This window comes from Vicugna pacos, chromosome 13 (genome assembly GCF_048564905.1).
Source record: "Vicugna pacos chromosome 13, VicPac4, whole genome shotgun sequence".
NCBI lineage: Eukaryota > Metazoa > Chordata > Mammalia > Artiodactyla > Camelidae > Vicugna > Vicugna pacos.
In genome coordinates, this window is record NC_132999.1 from 26,975,271 (window position 1) to 26,994,940 (window position 19,670).

The window sequence follows — 19,670 nt, forward strand, 5'->3', positions numbered from 1 at the left end:
TTTTTTTAATGGGGGGTGGATGGGTGCATTTCTATTACAGTAATATAATCTCAGCATCAGTTCTTGTAAACTCTGATTATACATCTGTTTTGTGGGAGTTTCTAACTAAATGCCCTGCATGTTCTGGTCCATTTTAGATCTTTATACTCTACAACCTCACTAAAAATGTATTAAGCATGGGCCACCTGTTCAGAAATAGGTATCAACACCACAGTTTGTGTTTAACAGGGGGGCTGGCCTGTAGGAGGGCTTTGTCAAGGGCTGGGAATACAATGAGAAAGGAAAAGCCTACCTCCTACCCTAGGACCCGCATCTTGGGGCTCTCAGCAACGGTGGGCTCTTCTAGTGCAGTGTGCTGAGTGCTGCTGTAGCAATAGGCATGGGCTCTTTGGATCCAGAAATACTATTTCCAGAAATCTATCCTAAGGAAATAATCTGGGATGCAGAAACGACTTACACAGAGATGGCTCACACAGTGAGCATCGCTGTTGGCTGACCCTGTTCATGCCGATAGGGTTCATGCAGTGTGTTATTTAACAGTGGGAAAATTGTGGAAACAGTGGGAACATTGTAATTAGCCAATTTGCTTTTATAATATAAAATAACAAGAAAGCACAATGTGTTAGCTATTCTGTGCCAGGCAAAGTTCAAAGTACTTAATCTGAATTAACATATTAATTCTCTCAATAACCCTATGCGGGTATCATTACCATTATCACCGTTTTATGTATAAGAAAACTGACACTAAAAAGTTAAATAACTTATCCAAGTTTACTGAGCAGGCAGTTATTTGACAGGCAGGGTGGCTTCAGAGCCTGTCTTATGTTACAACCATTAAAAATGTTTATATATCTTATAATGATAGGGAGACAGGCTTATGATAGTTACATAGAGTTGGATACATACTTCTAATCTTAGCCTGGGTTCTCCTAGAAAGCCCAGCCTAAGATAAGGACTTGCTAGCATGTAATTTATTTGGGGAAGTTATTTCAGGAAAGAAGAGTAGGGGGATGGTGGAAAAGCCAGTGCAAGGATGCATTATCCAGCTTGTCACCTCTGAGCAAGGGGGGAACCCTCGGAGGAGCTAGAGAGAATGTGCCTCAGAATCACTCACTCAGTGGATGGGGAAGGGGAGGTTATGTCTGACTGCATCAGTCAAGGCTGACCCACGGGCAAGGCTGACCCGAGGCCTCCCTCTCTGTCCAGGGCAGCACAAGCAAGAGTACTGAGTGAGTCCCCAGGCACCTCCGCCTCTGAGGTGTCAAGGAAGACCTAAGACAGAAAGCAAGAAACAGGAGGTGCTGGAAACTTGCACCTGCACAAAGCTGGTGCTGCAGCAGTGGGTGAAGGGAAGGGAGGGCTGGAGGACAACAGGCAGTACACAAGAGGTGTATGAAACCAGACATCCTTCACACCATCCAGGTCCATCACAATTTCTGCTCCATCTTGAGGTGGCTCAGTGCAGTCTCCTCCCATGGACCTTGCCCACTGCAGTCTCTTTGAGATTTTTTAAAATTTTGTTTTTGAAGTATAGGAAATTTACAATGTTAGTTTCAGGTGTACAGCAAAATGACTCATTTACACATTCACATATATATGTATTTTCTCAGATTCTTTTCCATTATGTTATTACAAGACATTGAATATAGTTCCCTGTGCTATACAGTAGGTCCTTGTTGCTTATTATTTTACAAATGTGTAACTGTTAATCCCAAACTCCTAATTTATCTCTCCCCCATCCTTTCCCCTTTGGTAACCATAATTTGTTTTCTATGTCTGTGAGTCTACTTTTGGTTTGTAAATAAGATTTATATCATTTTTAAGATTCCACATATGAGTGATATCATATGGTATTTTTCTTTTTCTTTCTGGCTCATTTCACTTAGAATGATAATCTCTAGGTCCGTCTATGTTGCTGCAAATGACATTTTTAATTATTTTTTATGGCTGAGTAATATTCCATTATTTACACACACACACACACACACACACACACACACACACACACACCCCATATCTTCTTTATCCAGTCATCTGTTGATAGACTTAGTGTAGGTAAGTTTGTGCAGTAAGATCCAGTCTCCAATATTACAGACAGTCCCTAGGCTGTAACTGATCTTCAACACCCCTTCCTCCATCACCTATTCTGGGTTTCCCCCAAGCTCACATACACTTGAGCAGACAGAGTGTTTGCCTAGTAGAGTGATCCAGACTCTGCATATAAGCAGCGCACTGGGTATATACTTCCCAATGGTCACTTCTAGGTACTGTTGCTATGAGTGATGTTTTTATTTCTTCCTTACATTTCTAGACAGTTTCCAAACTTTCTCTAGTGTTTCTACAATGAGACTGAAAGTGAGCTTTTATAGTTTTGAAATCATCTAAAGGAAAACATTAGGTTCTGAAGGTCAGGTGCCACTTAAAACCTAAAAGAAGTTTATAGTGTTACAATTTAGCCTTCCTTTCAATGCTGTTTCCAGTCGAAACATTTTATGACTAGCTCAAAGGTAAAGAGGGAAAACAGGTCCACGTATCCTAACCGTGGGAGACTCAGATTATGCCCTGGCCACGATCTGTCCCCTCTTCTTGCTTTCTGAACAGTACAGACCTGGAGAACACTTGCTTGGTTCCCATGATCCTGGACCCAGGTCTCTAAAGCCTCTGCTGTTGCTACAAAGAGAGGGGCTTGCAAAGGCCATCAGGAGCAGAGGCAATTTCTCCCAGTCCCTCTGTTCCCTCAAGGGCTTGCCCTGCCCGTGCCCGCCTCGCGCCCAGACCACTATCCTGTTGCCTTCTGCCCTGGGGATTTTGTGTCAGTTGAACCACCACACAAACAACTTCCTCACATCTTCAGCTGAACAACCTAAAAGTGCCAGAGTAACACTCATGGGGTCATCCCTGACTGTCACCACCTCCCATCTGCCACCAAATACTCCTTTCCAAACACAGTCTGGAGACACAGCAGCTTCATACAGCTTCTCTGAAGATGCCCAGAAGACAGGGAGTCAACTTGTTGCCAAGCTGTGGCAGTTCAGAACGACAACTACACTGATTCTCCTCCTCCTTGTCCGTCACTCCTGCTTCCCTGGAATTTCACTCACCAGCAAAGTGTTAACACGGAAACTTTAACTGGGGCCCCTTTTCTGCAGGAGCTTTGTCAAAACTCTACCCAAACCTCTTTTAGGCTCTTTAAGCAAATCACTTAAACCTGTGAGTCACTTTTTAGGTAAAATGATCTTGACAGACCTTAGAGATTGAATGAGATGACTGTACATAATAAAGACTGAGTATTTTTAAAATGTCAGGAAATCTGCTGGGCACAAACAATAGCCAACAACAATCTCATTTCACCCTTGGCCATCTCATAGTTGTCACTGTGTTGACTCTGCTTGTGTGGCTGCTAACCTGCAGCATAAGAGGAAACAGAATAAGGGGGAAGGGGTTATAGCTCAGTGGTAGAGCACATGCTTCGCATGCATGAGGTCCTGGGTTCAATCCCCAGTACCTCTATTAAAAAAATAATAATATGTAAGCATAATTACCTCCCCCCAAAAAAGATTTTTGAAAAAGAGGAAATAGAGTAAGTGGAATTGCAGTGGAAATTGTCAGCAAAGGAGAGTAGGGTGCTGGTGATTTCATGTGGCTCAGCTTCATGCAGCCTATGAAAGCCTCCATAGAACCCACGACAAACGGTACCTGGCTTCATGAGTCCACACGCCATTGTGCTTGGATTTTCTGGGAGATAAAGCTGGGTCAGCACTTAGCCCGGTGATTTTCTTAATAGAACTCAGACAAGAACAGGATTTCCTTTCTCGTCTTCATTTTCCACATGTATTCAAGTCACCTCTGCTAACCTTCCCAATTCCAAACAAGCTCTCCCGATGAAGCTCCGTGTATTTTTAAAGGGCTTGATTTGTGTGTATTACAAGCAGCCATACTACTTGAGCCATGTGATCTGGTGGATCCTAAGATGTCAGAAGTGTCAAAACTGGAGAAAAATGCATGTGGAGTTTGGGCCAATCCCAGGGCATAATCACAATACAGGTCTCTAGGGTTTTTCAGCAAGGAAGGCCATGTCACCTTCAATGGCTAATTACACACATTTTATTTATTTATTATACCAATGCAGAATTTTTATTTTAAAATGAATTTATAAAGTGAGGTTTTAAACATAATAGTTTCTCCTAGTTACTGCTTTCTTCTTTATATCTCAATAGGCTGTTTGGTAATCCCTTCTAGAATTTCTTCAGGATTGACAGTAAGTTTATTGGACTATAGTTTCTAAAATTATTTTTCTCCTTTTTTGGAAGCTGAGATATATTTTCAACTTGTGCATCCTATTTTCTATTTCTCTATGATTACTAAAAGTATTTCCACATCAAATTCACAAGTTTTATTTTTTAATTACATTAAGATGTGCTCTTCTGAGGCTGGAAAAATTAATTTAGTTTACAGTTTACAGTTTTATTGTCCTTTTACCTAATCTTGTTTCTGCCATCATAAATATTTTGAAAATTGTTCTCTTTGAGAAAGTAGAAGAATAAATGTTGGTTATTTTTGCTTTTTTTATTCTATCATCAGTTAAAGTATTTCAACACCCCCTTTCAAAAAAGGTGAATATGGCATCATAGTCATTGTTGATCTTCTGCTGATCAGAGTTGTTTTCAATTAGCAATTTCTAGAAAGTAAACTCATTCTGAAATTTGGCCTCTCTGGCGTTATTTTTAAAAACAATTCCTGCTGTGCTACTGGGCTCTGATAGAGATGGAATGCTAATGCCATGGGACCTTGTGCCCACAGCTGCCTGCATGAGCTGAATCCTATCAGGCTCACCGGGTCAGACGATCAAATGGGCCCAGCGACACTCCAACAAAAGATGGAACTGGTACATTAAAAATCAAACGGGCAGAAGGGGGAGGCCAAGCAAAGTAATAAGCACATAGCTCAGACCTACCACTGATGCACCAGCATCCTTCCCTCAGCCTGTGTCTGTGACCGTGGCTTTGGCCAAGTCATACTGGAGACAACAAAGGGGAAATAGTCAGTGGTTGAATGTGTGATCCTAGAGCCTGAGGGAGAAGTTTGTCAGACACCCAAGTCTTTCATTAACCACTATTCTGAAGTGTCCCACAGTTAATATTCCTAAGTTGACATCTGTCTATGTTACAACTCTTAAGGTCACTGAATGCCAAGGTGGCAATTATCCACCAAGGCCTCGCTAAGTGCCTTGAATTCCATCCTTCACCTATGACCTAACGCCTCCTGAGTAGGACGTGACCTGCAGCCACCAACCCTCGGCAACCGGCCTTTGGTTCACTCCTTCGTTACTACCTTCGGCTCCCAGATAATATATGAAGATCATTCGTCTCTTTCCTGGGCCCAATCCCTGGCTCATGCTCTATGCCTTGAAGTTAGTGAACTACTTGATTTTCATTATGGAGTGACTGCATCACAGCCTCTTTCAAAGATGGGAAAAAAGCCAAGCATTTGATCATTTCCCATCGCTCCAGTAAGTGACGAGGAATTGAAGCATATCTCTTGAAACTTTGTTTAAAGACTCAGCTACAGATGTTTGTCTTTTCCTTGTTTCTGTGTACATAAAAACAAGCATGGACAGGGCTTCTTCAGTAAATTACTGTGCTGTGAAGGGCAAACAGATGTAAACATCAGAAATTCCCTCCATTTATAACACAGCATGGTAGTCAGAGCTATCTGTAGAGCAAACGGCTCGCTCCTGGGGCAGGGGGCCCCACCCTTCGAAGCAGTTGTACAAACAAGATAGACAACTGAGGCAACCGTGTTTTAGAGATGATGCAAGCACGACATTTGGGCTGGAGTTGAGACGGCAGACAGAAACCAAACGGAAGTCTCTGGTTCTAATACATAAAGACCGTTATTCGAAGGATCTTGCCTGGCAGAGCAACCGTAGAGTGAAACTGGTCTGCCCTAGTCCTCACGCTGACATGCCGGCCCACCTCGCACATGTCGAGCCCCCGGTAAGAAGAGGTGGTGGTTTCCTTCCCCCTGTTTATGGTCTCACTCCAGACCTATCTGCTTCAGCCCGCCCTGTACTCCACTCAACTGGCTCAGCACGTGAGTGTCTACTATGTGCTGGTCGCTGATCTAGGCGTTGGAGGTCTAGGAGAGTTGCTGCCCTCAAGTTTACTGGGGAAGTCACAAGTAAGCGGACGTGGAAACAACCACCTTTATGATAAGTGCCACGAGGGAAACAAACAAGGAACTGGGACAAAACTGGTGGGGTGGATAATGAGACCTGACTGGGTGGATGATCAAGAAAGCCATTCCCTGCTCCTAACCTCTTGATTCAATTCCTGTTTTTGTCTTTTATGGCTTTCAGCTTGATGGGGTTCCCCTAGCCAATGCTCCTAGCTTCCCAGCTACATGATGTAAACGTCTGCAATTAAGTGGTTGGCACATGGGCATGAGGCATTGCCTGGGACACTAGAGGTCCTAGTGTTCCCTGTAAATGGCCTGTCGGCTGTGGTCACCACACCCTGTGACTCAGACCCAGGTCTGGTCATCCAGCCCTGTGTGCTACTGACCAGTACGTGGAGTGGCCTGATCCAACCTGGGATTGAATCCTGGACTTTTGACTGTCATTAATTAAGCAACGGCTTTGACCTACCATCAGGAAGAACTGGCCTTTGAATTATTCTCTGAGTTGGTTGTAAATTTTAGCCCCTTGTCTTCTGGCGATGAAGGCAAAATGGAGAAATAAAGGCCTGTCTTACCCCTGATTTACAAATGTCTCACTCTGGCCTTAAAATACGTTTCAAGTCAACTTCCCTCTGTGATACTGAGCCAGCCTGGTGGGGAAATTAGCTGAAAGTAAAGACTACAGCCCTGCTAATCCATGGATCTTCTTCCTCAGCCACACATGCCAGCCTTCTTGACATCTCCACCTCAAATTCATCATGCTCCAAGACGGGTGAGCCTTTATCCCTAGTGTTTACCATCCCTCCCTTAATTGGCTCCTTTTTCCTGTGTGCGTTCTCTGAAAATCACTAGTGAATTTCCTAAGCCCAAGACCTTACAGTCACGTTGGATTTTCCATCTCCCTTATTCCCAGCTACGTTTTACCAGTTCTACCTTAACCCTCTTAGCCCTGTCAGTGTTTCCATCCAGGCTCTCATAATCTCATGCCTAAACTACTCAAGATGCTCCAAAACAATTTCCCGTCTATGTCACTGCTCTGGGGTTTCCCCACATAAGCAAAACGGAGAATTGGAAGAATGCTGAAGAATCTCCGGAGCAAGGCAGTCAAAGCCCCTAACGCTCCTCCTCGTCTTCCATTAAGTGGCTCCATGAGCCCTGCTTTCTGTGTACTGACGCTGTACTGTTCCTTTGCGCCTGCTCCTTCTTCCTCGGATGCCCTCAGCTACCTCTATCCCAACTTTGTCCTTTTACCTACTTGGGTCCTACTCTCACTTGGGTCTCCTTTTCAGTGTTATTTCTTTTGAGACGTTTCCTGTGTCCCTTTAATGGAACTAGAAACCTTCCCCGGACACCCTTCCGCTCCATTACAGCATTTATCACAGAGCACTCTAAGAACTGGTTTACATATTTTAAAAGGTAGGGAGCAATGCGTATTTATCCCTGCATCCATTTTACTTTAGTTGATGTCCAAGCTGTAACTGAAACTTAATAAAAACTGGATCAATAAATCTAACCAAGCAGTCTTACCTCAGCTTCCATTTATTGGCTTGAATCCTTGAAACCATCTATAAAAAGGTTTGTAGATAATGTTTACGATGCTGGGATTCTCCTGCTCCCATTTTCATTGCATTATCAATACAACAGTCTCTCTCAAGCCCTCTGTAATTCCATATTCTCAAATAACAGGTAACAAAAGAAATTCTGAGAACTTGTTCCAAGATTCTAAGATTCTCGGGTAGATCAGGGACATAAGAAGGACTAGACGCAAGGAAAATGAAAGGCTTGTGGAGAGAGCAATTACTGTCTGGGAAAATGTACCTCCATCCAGTAAGACAGCGGTGGTGATAAGGATGCTCGTTTCTTTACTTCCAGCCTAAAATCAAGGAGGCTTCTATGGAACCCTTGGAAGAGTTTATAAGCCTTCCCTGAGTTTGGGAGACACAAAGATGATGCAGGACTCACACCTGAGAAAGTTAAAACTGCCCGTGGCAACAGGAGAGAGGGGCTGCACCAAGATCAGCCTGCACCTCAGTCTTCGCTGGGACTAGATGTACAGGAGAGTTTCCGGGGCCAGGAGTGGTAGAGAAGCAGCTGCCTGGAGGTGTTGTGAAACCTGCCCCAGAACACTGCAGCTAGAGGTCTAGAGAACTCAAGAGCAAGAATCTGAAATACAGAGCTGAGGGAGAGGCTCAGCGGCAGCCAGCTGAAGAAAACGTGCCTGACCCCATCACAGGAATTGCAGTCTCAGGTGGTACCCAGCAGGGAGCCACAAAGCCCCACGGGCGAGCATAGGGAAAAAAGAGTTCACTCGAAACATCTACCACAACGGGAGGGTGGGGCCGCTTCCAGCAAGAATTTCGCCATCCTCTCTAAGGATGGCTCATCTTCTCCCTAAGCACCCTCAGATCGGGAGCTACCACCCTAGCTGGCCCAGAACTCAAGAAGGGGAAACATTCACTCTCTAGTTGGGAGTTTGGGTTAATCTTTTGTTTTGGATATTCTGCCTTCTGAATTAAACCTGTATTTTGCCCAAAACTGACAATAGGAAGAATATTAAGAGTGAACAGAAAAGCCATGGAGCTATTGGAGTTTGCATCTAGAGAAAAGGAGAAAATGCCACTGATTTCACTGTAAAGGAATAATGATGAGAGACAAAAACTAAAAGAAAATACAGTGGGGCTAAGGCACGACTGCATTCACTTTCTGAGGAATAGCTTTTGTCAGATTTCCAAAGGGATCTGTGACAAGAGAAAAGAGGAAAGAATCCGTGTTTTTACAGAGAGCAGGAAAATGAGCTCGAACAGGCTCTGCAGAGAGGACCTGAATAGATATCTCCTGCTCCCAGCCAAGGGCGCTGAGACCAAAACCTTACAGTTTTAAACATCAAGTGTAAACACACAATTCTGTATCTAAAAAGATTAGATTTTATTTACTTTCACATTTCTCTCCTAATGAGCAATCCCAGGGCTGCAGACTGGTTTGAAGCATAGAAGAGAAAAGAAAAAAAAAAAAGGTCTGGCCTTCTCCTAAGCAAAGCGAGCAAGGATCATGTATCTCCATAATGAGATTCCAGTAGTTTCTAAGCCCTGGCCCTACTCGCTGCCAACCACATCTGTCTGCAGGTTTGATGGACTGCAGACTTCATTTGTCCTGCGTCCCTGATAACCCTTGACAGTCCAGAAACTCCGAGGCCCTGAGGCTCAGGGAGGCATAATGGCCTGCAGGGTTTGCCAACCCTAGGGGAGCTGTGTCCAGTGCTTCACTGGCCTTGCTCAGGGCTGTGGAGCATGGATGCATTTTAAGTAGATAGAAGTTAAGGTCTCTGATACCCAACCCATTCTTGGTGGCATAAGGAGGGTTGGAAAGATTATGCTGCAGCAGGTAGGACAGAAACCTGGCTCTGGAGACAGCTCTTCTACTCCTTAATTGGGAAAGGGTTGAGAATACAAGGCAGAAATGATCACGACCATGTTTTTTTAACAGATGAGAACCTAACAGTACGGTGGCTTTTATCTTGTTCACTTGCTCTTTGAGGAAGACCATCACGGTGCCAACCTCATGGTAAGTGCCCAGTAAATACATGCTGAATGTCTGTCATCTTTCCTGGGGGTAAGTGAGCATGACAGAAAAGGCACTCAGCTAGACACACATTGAAATATAATCCTTAACTTCTAGAAACTCTAGCCTCTGGGGGAGGATAAACAAGTCAACGGATGGGTATAAAACGTGACATGAGTGTATGATGATGGGAAAGCATGGTGCAGTGCACCAGCCTGACAGGGTGGGCAGGGTGGCTTCATGAGAAGGTTCTGACTATGGCCCAAAGGAGCAGTGAACACGAGCTAGGGGGAAAGGGTCTTCTCAGGAGAGAGAAGAGCATGAGCTGGGCTGCATCTCAGGAAAGAGCCAGATATTCAGTGAGACTGGGGCGCAGAAGGTCAGGTAGGCGAGGCTGAAGAGGATGCTGGGGTCCAAACATCAGTAAAGGATATTCTGGATGATGTGGGGCTGTGGTTTGTGGTTCAGCTTTCTCTTCTACCTGCCGCTTTGCCTTCTCCTTCATCGCCGGGGCTGGAAGCCTGGGAACCACATCTCCCAAACTCCCTTACCTCCAGAGTTGTGCATCAATAAGATGCATTCATGGGAGCTCCGGAAGGCAGAAAGGAGGCAAAAGTCACATTCTTCAGCAGTGATAATGGATACTGGGTTTCAGCAGATGTGGATTTTTGTAGTAGACTTTGGATTCCCATACCAGGAGGTCACAATTCTTCCTGGAGGCTGTGGAGGAGTTGTGAAGCCAGCTGAGCTGTACCAGAGGCATGGAGACAGGCAAGGAAGCCACTACCACAGTCAAACTGAGGGAGAGGAGGCCCTGCATTAGTACAGTAGCTATTGGGATGGAGCAGAGAGGGCAGATAACAAGTTCAAATGAGATCTGGGGCATGGAAATATTTGCAGAAACTGAGACACACTATTCACGAAAGAATAAAATCAGTACTGTGTTAGTAAGAGTAGCATTTGATAAGACTATGTCCAAACAACTACAGAGCTAGCTTTGAATTATTTCTCTTGCATCGAAGTCAGGGAGAGATTCTGCGAAAGTCTTCAGGAGGAAGTGAAATAATTCCTTTGATTCTTGAGGGTGACTATGCCTTAGATAATTTCCTTCATCCTTCTTTCCACCATTAGCTAGCTTCTACTCCGTACCTGCCGTGTACTCGGCCATCTGCTATGTTCTTCAGCACGTATTATAAAAGCTTCACCATAACCTACAAAGTAGACATTGTCAGTTACTTGTCAACAATGTTCTGTAGTTTTTGGTTTGCAAGTCTTTCACCTCCTTGGTTAAGTTCATTCCTAAATATTTTATTCTTTTTGATGCTTTTGTAAATGGCATTGTTTTCCGAACTTCCTTATTTGAGTGTTCATTGTTAGTGTATAGAAATAAAACTGATTTTTATGTATTGATTTTTGTATTCTGCAACTTTGCTGAGTGCACTCATTAGCACTCAGTTTTTCATGGAATATTTAGTTTTCTGTAGATAAGATCATGTCACCTGAGAATCAATATAATTTTACTTCTCTGTTTCCAATCTGGACGTCTTTTCTTTTCCTTGACTAATTTCTCTGGCTAGGGCTTCCAGTACTACATTACACACAAGTGGCAAATGTGGGCATCCTTGTCTTATTTCTGTTCTTAAAGGGAAAGCTTTTAGTCTTTCACCATTATGATATTAGCTGTGGTGTTTTCATATTTGGCCTTTATTACATTAAAGTAGCTGCCTTCCGCTCCTAGTCTGTTTACTGTTTTTATCATGAAAGTGTGTTGAATGCCATCAAGTTCTTTTTCTGTACCAACTGAGATGGTCATGCAGTGTGAATTTTTTTTTCTGTTGGTGTATGTATTTTATTGATTTTCATGTGTTGAACTACCTTTGAAGTCCAGGAATAAATCCCTCTTTGCCATGGTTTGTCATCCTTTTAATGTGCTGTTAAATTCTGTTGGCTAGTCTTTGCTGAGGAGTTTTGCACAGTGTTCATCGGGAATACTGGTCTGTAGTTTTCTTGTACTGTCTTTCTCTGGTTTTGGCGTTAGGCTGATGCTGGTCTCACAATGAGCTAGGAGATGATCCCTCCCCTTTAATTTCTTGGAATCTGAGGAGGATTGGCTTTAATTGTTCAAATGTTTGGTAAAATTCACCAGTAGAACCGCCTGGTTCTAGGTTTTTCTTTGAGAAGGTTTTGATTATTAACTCAATCTTCTTACTGCCTATAGGTCCGTTCAGACTTCCTTTTTCTTCATGATTTAATCTTGGTTGGTTGTATGTTTCAAGGAAACTGTCCATTTTGTCTAGGTTATCAATTTGTTGTGCAATGATTCTTAGTACTCTTATAATCCTTTTTATTTCTGTAAAATCAGTAGTAGTATCTCCTCTTTAATATCTTATTTTAGTTATTTGAGTCTTCTTTCATTTTTTCTTCATTAGTCTCACTGAAAGTTTGTCAATTTTGTTAATCTTTTCAAACCAACTTTTGGTTTCAATGATTTTTATTTACTGTTTTTCCTATTCTCTATTTTGTTTATCTCTATAATGTCTTGTGTATATATGTAAGTAATTGTTGTATCTGCTTGGTAAATTTACCCTTTTATCATTACGTATGTCTTTTTTAGTCTCTTTTATAACAGTTTTTGACTTACAGTCTACTTTGTTTGATGTAAGTATAGCAAAACTTAGTCTCTTTTGTTTACTATTTGCATAAAATATCTTTTTCCATCTTTTCACATTCAAGCTATATGTGTCCTAAAGTGAGTTTCTTATAGACAGCATATGGTCAAATCTTATTTTTAAGCTATTCTGCCAACCTAAGTCTTTTGGAGAGTTTAATGCATTTACATTTTCAGTAATTATTGATAGAGAAAGACTTACTATTGCCATTTTGATATCTGTTTTCTGTACGTTTTACAGCTTTCTTGTTCTTCATTCCTTCCCTTAATGCCTTCCTTTGTTGTGTTCAGTTGATTTTCTGTAGTGAGGTGTTTTGATTCTCTTCTCATTTCCTTTTCTGTATATTCTATAGATATTTTCATTATGGTTACCATGGGATTACATGTGATTTCCTAAAGTTATAGAAATGTTTTAAACTGAAATCAACTTTAATCACTTACAAAAACTCTACCCTTTTACAGCTCCACCCACCCCTCCATTACTGATGTCACACATACATCATTATATATTATGTACCTATTAACATATGATTAATAATAATTTTTATAGTTTTGTCTTTTATATTTTATGAGAATCAAAAATGGAATTACAAGGCAAAATTGCAATAAGGTACATTTTTATATTTGTTCATGTAATTTGCCTTTATTGAAGAAATTTATATTTTCATATTTGAGATATTGCCAATCTCTTTTCATTTCAATTTGAAGGATTTTTCTAGCAGTTCTTTTAGAATGAGTCTAGTGATAACAAACTCCTTCATCTTCTTAATCTAGAAATGACTTGATTTCTCTCTCATTTTTGAAGGACAGTACTGCCAGGTAAAGACTTCTCAGTTAAGTTTTTTTTTTCTACCAGTACTTTATATATAAAGCATCCCACCTCCTTCAGCTTACAGGGCTTCTGCAGAAATATTATCCGATAATCTTATTGAAGATAATTTCTATGTGACAAATCACTTCTTTTGCTGCTTTTGTGAATCAATTGTAATCTTTCTACAGCTGGATTATAATGTACCACGTTGGAGTGGGTCTCCAGATTTATCTAACTTTCTACTGGTTAAGCTTCTTATATTTATATATCCATGTCATCCCTCAAATTTGGGAAGTTTTGCCCATTATTTCTTCAAATACATTCTCTGCCCCTTTCTCTCTTTCCTTCGTCTTCTGGGACTCCCATAATGCTATTTATTTTCGCCTATTTGATGGTTTCCCCTAAGTCCCGTAGGCTCTGTTCACTTTTCTCAACTTATTATTCTGTTTGCTCAGGAGACTTGATAATTTCAAGAGACCAGTCTTCAAGTTTGCTGATTCTCTTCCCTGTTTTGATTCTGCCATCAAATACGTCTAGTGAATTTTTTAATTCAGTTACTGTGTTTTTCAGCTCCAGAATTTATTGTTTTAATCTCCACCTCTCTGCAGATATTCTTGTTTTGTTCATATATTGTTTTCCTTATTTCTTTTAGTTGTCTGTCCATGTGTTGCTTTAGCTCTCTGAGCACATTCAAGACAGTTATTTTACAGTCTTTGTCAAGATATTCTGAAGCCTCTATTTCTTTATGGTCACTTTCTGGAGACTTACTATGTTCATTTGAATTGTCCATGTTTCTTATTTCATTGTATGCTTTGTGATTTTTTTGTTGTTGTTGAAAATTGGGCATTTGAAGGGGAGGGATCAAGATGGTGACATATGGGGCTTCTGAAATTCCTTCCTCCCATAGATGCACGAAATTAACAACTACATATGGAGCACCTCCCTCAGAGAAATCCAAAATCTAGCTGAGCGACTCCTACACATCAAGCAAGTAAGAAAACACCCTCACTGAAACAGATAGGGAAGGCTAAAATACATGCTCACCATAAACCCCTGGCACAGTGCAATACAGTCAGGAGGGAACACCCCACTCCCATATTCTCCCTGAGGAGCCAAGGGTTTTATATTTATATAGCTTGTATAAAGTTGAGACAATCTGTGGTCCCGACCAGTAACATCCAAAAATAATTTAAAAGGTGATTTAAATCTTCACTACAGGCTCCTGAACAATGCCAAATAAGGATCCCATTGACAGCACACAAAAAATCATCATAAATAAAATGTTCTCCAGTTGACACATCTACGTACTTTTTTACAACCCAACATACACACACACACACACACACACACACATACCCCCAGCAGCTATGCCTCAGTCTTCCTTCATTATCTCCAACTTTTCCAAAATCATCTTCTAAAAGCCTGCCTGTGACATCTGTCCTCTGTTGTCCCCCAGCCTTCACCCCTGCCTTCTCACCTACCTCTGAACCACCTTCCAGACCTATTTATTTCCCTCCAGGCCCAGGTCCATCAATCTGCTAGATGGAACCAACTCATGGTCTTCCTATTTCCCATGGTATTTCAAGATGAAACAGGAGAACACATGTGAAATGGCCTTGTAAATTGGAAAATGCTGTAAAAGTAACTTAGCATATATTAGATTTCATAGTTTTATAATGTATAAAGTTATTCATTCTAAGTTTCTTTGTTTTAAAAACCTACAAGGAAGAAAACATCATAACATTCAAAATTTGAAAGAAATATACTAGGAAAATGTTGTCCAAAAACATGTGAAGACCCCTATGATACTGCCAGGCTCCGGATCAAGGGCCATGTGTGGGTATCTTCAAGCCTGAGAGCTCTTCCCTAATATGTCCTGTTGGTGTAATCTAGGGAAGACGTGTATATTTCCAAAACCTCTGAAGTATTTTAATCAGAGCTTTGGTTTAGAGACCAAGAGAAAAGTTGTTTTTCTCTGGTCTCCTGTGAATGACTGAAACACTGAATTTAGGCAAATCTGCCCTAAAGGGAACCCAGTGTGGACATTGCATCTGTGTTTGTTTTTCTAAACATATCTTAACTCATCTAAACCTTGCACAAGTTGGAGGTAATTGTAATGATCCCTATTTTACTAAAGAAGAAACTAAGGCTCCAAGAGCTGAAACAGTTTTTCCAAGGACACAGGGCTCGTAACTGGCAGAACAGGAGTTTGAATTGAGGTCGACCTGGTTCTAAAGAGTATGGTTTTAACTTACCTTACATATGAGAGAGGATGAGTGGTCCCCTGTTCACTCCTGCCCTTTGTCCCTCTGACCTAGGAAGCACCATTATTCTGAGGAAGGCTTTTACAGCACAATGGAAAGAGCACTGCCCTGAGACTTTGTCAATAACTACAAATATCTCTAAGATCATAGGCATATCATATAGCCTCTTGGATTCTCAGCTTCCTCACCTGTAAAATAGATATAAGTTTGATGTACTAAACCATATACCTTATATGGTAAGTGTATGGGTATTACATAAGTTTGTGGTATTAAATTATTGAACAGGTTTAGCTAAAATGCTCTTAACACCGGAAAATTATACCACTTTAGAAATAAAAATAGCCTCATTTTTTGCTTGTTAGGTAAATAATAAAAGCTTTTATCTTTAAAAAATGCATGGGATATTTACCTGTTCAGGAAAATACATAGGTATGAACTTGTCTGTCCTAAATTCCAGAGTTAGCTCGAGTTTCAACCCTCATTAGCTGTTGATTTTGGCAAATTACATAACTGCTAAACAATCTGCAAAATGGGAAGCTCGATGAGAGCTAATGTGTTAAAGCTCCCAGTCCCTACTGTGTGTCTACAAGTGAACTGAATTGGGTAGCTTATTCCACACTTGAATCTAAGAATATAAAAGGATGAATATGTATCATTAGGCATTAATTACATGTCCAGCTATTATACCATGTTTACTTTTCTTCATCACTTCTGACAGCACTGTAGTTCAAACCACTAATGTTTCTCAAGTAGTGTTACGCCAATCTTATCCTCTTCCAAACAAGTTATGGCAAGCATTCTCCAAAATGGCCCCAATGATCCTTGTGTCCTGATATTGATGCTCCTGTATAGTTTCCATCCACATTAAATCAGGGCTGCTTTGTGTCACCAATATCCTATGATGGAAGGGACAATGTTTGACTTCCATACTAGGTGATAAGGGCATTGCAGCATCTACCTTGGTCTCTTTAATCACTTACACTCTGGCACAAAGCACTTGCCATGCTGTAAGTTTACTCAAGCAGAATGATGGACACTCACATGTAAAGGAACCAAGGTCTCCTTCTGACAGCTAGCACCAATTTGCCAACCATGAGTCGAGTGAGTAGGGTGACCAGTCATCCCATTTGCCTGATACTCTTCTGGATTTAGCACAAGAAGTTCAACATCCTTATTAACCCTCTGTCTCATGCAAAGAATGGTTGCCCACTCTCCGAGTGAGTCACCAGGTGGAAGTGGATCCGGCAGCCTCTGCTGACATCTGGCTAAACTTCCTGAGAAACTCTGAGCCCGAACTGTCTAGCCGAGCCACTTCGAAATTCCTGACTCTCAAAAGTTATGAGATGGTAGTTACTCTTGTTTTATACCACTAAGTGTTGGGGTAATTTGTTATGCAGAAATAGGAAACTAGTTAAGTTTCAGTTCTTGGAACAAATTGAGTCGTATCACTTCATTCCATGACCTATCATTGTACACTGCGCAAAGGCCAGCGGGGTGCTGGGGTGAAACGCCATCCTGTGCTCTGTCTACCAAGTGCCGTGGGGCAGGCTTGCAGCCGCCCAGAGAGGGGAGCCTTCTCTAACTTGCACAGAGGCTACACAGACTAGCTGCAGCCCTACTAGGAGGGCACTGCCCCTCAAGTCTACCCCCGCCTCCTGTCCTCCTTTCACACTACTCTCCTAGCACATCTTTGCATAGGGGAAAAAAAATGCATACCTTATTTCAGTTCCCCAAATGAGCTAAGTAATCTTCCGTTCTTTCTGCCTCAAGACCTCAGTGCATGGTATTTCTTCCGCACAGAACATTTTTATTTCCTCCTCACCTCCCAAATTTCCATCTGCTAATTCCCACTCCTCTTTCAGCTTTCTGTTTATATGGCTGCCACCAATTCCGTGACTGACGTTAGGTTTCCTGCCACACCCTTTTGTGGCCCTGCTCCTCTCCTTCAGGCTGTTGTCACAGTTAGTGATGCACATTTGTGTTGAGTCAGTGCCTGCTCCCCCACCAAACTAGCAGGGGCATGAGGGAAGGGGTGGGCTCTGGTTCCACTGAACGTCCAGATGGGGCCCAGACCTGAGCCCTGAGAGATGTGCAGCAAATAATCAAAGAAGTAAATCCACCAAGTCCTATGCAGAGATTCCTAAGATACTAGAGCTTGTAACACTGGTTTTTGGAAATCTGTAACACCAAGCTGTTTTTATATAAATAAACATTGATTTGTACATGTGTGATAACATTATTGCAGAGTTTTACAAACTCTGAAATCCCAATCATTTCTTTCGTGGATATACCCTGATGGTTACATACGACATTTAAATTTCAAATCAAACAAAAGTATGCCCATTTAGAGCATGAACTCTGGCTCCTTAATCTGCAAGTGATTGTGACGAAGAAGAAAATGACAATTAGTAAGGACATGCTTCTAGCGCAGCTGTGATTCTTACTCTAGGTGAAAGATTTCCAAACATGTGGAGTACAAAAATAACAGCGGTGACACTGAAAAACTGAGAACTTAGTTGAACAAATTTTTTTTTTGAGTATTGCAACTTATTTTTCAAAGGAAGCATCTTTGGTTCTTCATAGTTATAAGCTTAGTCCTTCATCTTCAAGCCCTCCATCCCTTGGCTTTGGTATAGTTTTCTCTGCAGCAGAATCTACAAGAGGAGTCAAAACTAAGGGCAACCAGCCCCTCCTTAAGCATTGCCTTTCCAACTAGTATAAACTTGATGCTGTTTTTAAGACTGTACTTTTTATAATTCTGATCTCAGTTTCATTTTTTATGAATACATTTTCTTATGTGTAGTATTCGTTGTTCTTATCCAATTTATTGAAATGGTGTATGTTTAACATTCATATTTTTATAATTTAACTTGTTTTTTTTACTATACTTCTAAATATATTTGATAGCTATTAAATATTCAGTTTCATTCGTTTTAAAATATTTTATCATGAACATTCTTCCAAAATCCTGCTAACACCAGAATTTCATTACATTAAAATAAAATCCTTAAATATACATTTGGGGGTGGGGATTACAATTACTAAAACGCATGTCTTCTACCCAGGAGTCCGTGATTTAGCAAAAGTAGGAGATCTTTATGACAGATCTTCTAGCCTCAACCAAGTCTTGAAAGGCATAGAATTTAAGCAGATGGCATCCCCAGAGGAGGGGACAGCAGGAGTAAAAGCAGGAAGGTGCAAAACAAAGCTCGGAGTGCTTGCATAAGACTAGAGAGCAGGCGGTGGCAGGATGTAGAGATGTGGACACACAGAAGTGTGGTCAGGCCGGGTCTGCACCAGCAGCTGCCAAATGACTCATTCTCACAACCCTGACCATCAGTTTCTTTGGCTACTAGTTACTTTTCCTTTAGCTGCCATCGGGAACAATTTTATATAGTGCATGTGCATGAACATAGGGGAACCATACACATATGTGGCTTATTTGAGTCTTGCCTAAGTAGCTGACCCTCAGCCTCTGTTTGATCATGATTTTTACATCGTACAGCAGCCCAGACATCCGGGAGGTATGCTATAGAAACTGCAAAGACGAGTTGGAAAAAAAAAAAAAAGATATGCTTGGCTCATGAGCCAAACTGAATTTCTTAATAGGTATTGAAACCAGGTCCCAGTCAAGGGGTCCAGTCTCCAGGCCAGGTGATGAGATGCTGACACGTGCTCTGTTGCAGTCCAAATAAACACAAGGGGCCGCACTGCATCTTCCGGATGCCTGCACAGTGTCCTCTAAACCACCACCTCCCCTCACCCAGGCACGCGTGAATCCACACCACACACACGTTCTAAAAACAACCCGAACTGATTGTCAACAAGTGCGTTTTGATCTTGCTGGAGTCCAGTATACTAGACGTAACGAGGGGAGAGGGGAAGAAAGGAAACTTGTAATCAGTTCAACACCATCTCTAGTCTCTGATTAATGTTGGGTGCTTTCAATATATTGTCTCAAGTCCTCCCATTCCTACTCTTGAAAGTTCCAATTTGCAATGAACTGAAGTCTGAATCTTAGTCCTGTAACTAATGAACTGTGCGGCCCTGGGGAGTGAGTGGTGGAAACAGAAAGCAGCTTGCTTGGAGGTGAAAATTTAATACATGTAAAGAGTTGATACACTCATACACTCTGACTGCAGCCCCAGGCTCATGATAGAATCACGTTATATTTATTTAGGTCTATGTCCAA

At 41.6% G+C, this 19,670-nt stretch overlaps 1 long non-coding RNA gene and 1 other non-coding gene across 9 annotated transcripts in view; one reads left to right on the top strand and one right to left on the bottom strand.

Moving 5' to 3' along the window:
* The window catches only part of LOC116283096 (uncharacterized), a 327,554-nt gene that overhangs the window by 33,672 nt on the left and 274,212 nt on the right, over positions 1-19,670 (bottom strand). For 4 of the 8 annotated variants that reach the window (XR_012079086.1, XR_012079079.1, XR_012079081.1 and 1 more), the window contains exon 1: positions 7,705-7,813. The exons of the other annotated variants lie outside the window; for them this stretch is intronic. This is a non-coding gene — a long non-coding RNA (uncharacterized lncRNA). Of the gene's footprint in view, positions 1-7,704; positions 7,814-19,670 lie in introns of those variants that run through there. 8 annotated transcript variants of the gene reach the window in all.
* Positions 3,438-3,510, top strand: TRNAA-CGC (transfer RNA alanine (anticodon CGC)). Its single transcript has one exon. It is a non-coding gene; the product is annotated as a tRNA-Ala (tRNA).